Here is a 2,932-nt window from a genome sequence, read left to right as displayed (position 1 = left end):
TTATCTTGTAGTATCACGTACTGTAATTATTTTTGTAAAGTAAACTTTTATGGATTATAATAATTATTAGTGCACAGCTCCATAAATGTTTACAACATTAACATGCCCATGTAAACAGCACCCAAATCAAGTAATAGAACGTAACTGGTACTGAAGTGTCCCTCTTGTTCCCATCACTACGTCCACCCAAAAGCTGACTGCTATCTAGACTTCTTAAACCAGATGTTTGTTTCGCTTTTTTTTTTTTTTTTGGTTTGTTTGTTTTTTGTAGAGACAGAGTGTCACTTTATCACCCTTGGTAGAGTGCCGTGGTGTCACACAGCTCACAGCAACCTCCAACTCCTAGGGTTAGGTGATTCTCTTGTCTCAGCCTCCCAAGTAGCTAGGACTACAGGCACCCGCCAGAACGCCTGGCTATTTTTTGTTGCAGTTTGGCCAGGGCTGGATGTGAACCTGCCACCCTCGGTATCTGGGGCTGGTGCACTACTTACTGAGCCACAGGCACTGCCCTGTTTTGCTTGTTTTTAATCTTTATGTAGTTGGAAATTTACAGTATCATTCTTTTTGTTTGACTTCTTTCACTGATATACTTGTGATATAGTTGATTAATTCTCTTAGCTGTATGACATTTGTACAAATATATCATGCATCATTATCAATGTTGACTATTGTAAGGGCACTGCCACATTTACAACTGTAGTGTCTCTTGCCCATTTAACATATTTCCATTGCAAAACCTCGGCGAGATTGTTAGACCTGAGTTTCAAAAGTGTTATATCATACTTTGAATATATTGAACTCTAAAACTGAACTTCATATATTTTTTTTAATTTTTAAAAAATTAAATGCAGTTCAAATCAGCATGTCTGGTTCATTTCAGCTCCTTCACTGATAAACCAGGAGGCAGAAACTGCTTCATTTTCTCTGCCTTCTCTTCGTCTGTGATGACCAAGGTATAAAAGTATCAGCTGCATTGAACTTTAAACGTCATATTATCCTTATTTTTTCTTGATCTTGACAGACTTGATCTTGATCTTGACATCCTTTTGTCTGGCTGTGAGCAGAAAGTGCTTGATTTCCTCACTTTTCCAAGGCAAGGCAATGAGATATGCATGGACCCACACCGCCCAAGAAACACAGCCTCAAATTCATATAATTCACAAATATTTATCAACTATGTCCTATGTGCCAGGTACCATGCGAGATAGTACCGGGGTTGCAGGGCCCTTGAAGATTTCACAGACTGCAGAGAAGGCATGGACATACAAGTAGATAATATATTATAGACATACGTTAGAGAGAAACATGATTATGACTCTGTCAAAATTACTTTAACTGATGTAACTTTTTTTTTAATATTCAGTTTCACAAAAGAAGTCAGCTTGTATTAAGGGACTAATTTTCCAGAGTTCCCAGAAGTGCCTTTGTAGATCATTTAGACAGATTTAGAAAGATTAAAAAGAGTCATTCTCTTCAAGGTTCTCAGTGTTCAGTCAATTGAGAAGATCCCATTAGGCATCAAAGAAATGCCAGTCCCATTTCCCACAGGCTTTCTTTTCTTTCTTTTTTTTTTTTTTGTAGAGACAAGTCCTCACTTTATCGCCCTTGGTAGAGTGCCATGTGTCATAGCTCACAGCAACCTCCAACTCCTGGGCTTAGGTGATTCTCTTGCCTCAGCCTCCCAAGTAGCTGGGACTACAGGTGTCCACCACAAGGCCTGGCAATTTTTTTGTTGCAGTTCTGCTGGGGCGGGGTTTGAACCCTCCACCCTCGGGATATGGGGCCAGCACCCTACCCACTGAGCCACAGGTGCTGCCCTCCCACAGGCTTTCTTTCCTCAGAGTTCCCCCTAAGTGCCCTTAGCCCTTTCCATGTCTTATTTATGTCCTCTCTCAGCCAATTTATCCATTCTCTGGGCCTTAACTACCACTGGTCTCCGCCCATGACATGAACATTAAGTCTCCTCCAGTCCTCTGTCTGAGCCAATATTTAACTTTCCCAGTACTTAACCACCAATCAGATACCCCAAATGCCGTTCACTCAGGCTGGGAGCTATTTTATTTATATTTATTTTTTGAGACACAGCCTCAAGCTGCTGCCCTGGGTAGAGTGCCGTGGCGTTATAGCTCACAGCAACCTCCAACTCTTGGGCTTAAGGGATTCTTTGCCTCAGCCTCCAAAGTAGCTGGGACTATATGGGCCCACCACAATGCCCGGCTATCTTTTGGTTGTAGTTGTCGTTGTTTGGTAGGCCAGGGCTGGATTCGAACCCACCAGCTCTGGTGTATGTGGCTAATGCCTTAGCCACTTAAGAGTCCACTTATTTTAGACTCTTATCTCCATCGCCCTCTACTCAGTCAGTCATAAGGCTTGTTAATTCTGCCTTACAACTGTATCTTGAATCTGTCTACTCTCTTTAATTTCATATCTCCTCTTCTGATTTAGGCTCATGCCAAAAATCTCTCTCTGAATTATTGCCAATGTCTCCTCACAGATATTTATGATTTCAACTTTACTGGTCATACTGTTCTATCTTCCAAACCATGATTTAGATAAAGAGGTGTCTAACTTTTTTTCTTTGCTGCACATTGGAAGAATGAGAGTTGCCTAGGGTCACACATTAAATATAGAAATACTGATGAAAGCTGATTAGAAAACAAAAAAGGTCCATGCATGCTTTTTGTGATATCACCACCACAGATAAAAATTCTTTCAAAATCAGCATGCAGGCTGGGTGCAGTGGCTCATGCCTGTAATCCTTGCACTCTGGGAGGCCAAGGCGGGTGGATTGCCTGAGCTCACAGGATGGAGACTAGCCTGAACCAGAATGACATCTCACTTCTAAAAATAGCCAGGTGTGGCTCGGTGCCTGTGGCTCAAGTGGCTAAGGCGCCAGCCACATACATCTGAGCTGGTGGGTTCGAATCCAGCC

At 42.0% G+C, this 2,932-nt stretch overlaps 1 pseudogene; it reads right to left on the bottom strand.

Moving 5' to 3' along the window:
- Nucleotides 1-871: 871 nt before the first annotated feature.
- The window catches only part of LOC100963896, a 2,627-nt pseudogene continuing 566 nt past the window's right edge, over nt 872-2,932 (bottom strand).

The sequence above is a fragment of the Otolemur garnettii genome, unplaced genomic scaffold (genome assembly GCF_000181295.1).
Source record: "Otolemur garnettii isolate 467f Iridium unplaced genomic scaffold, OtoGar3 scaffold00008, whole genome shotgun sequence".
Lineage (NCBI taxonomy): Eukaryota > Metazoa > Chordata > Mammalia > Primates > Galagidae > Otolemur > Otolemur garnettii.
This window is presented reverse-complemented; position numbering and strand designations above follow the sequence as displayed.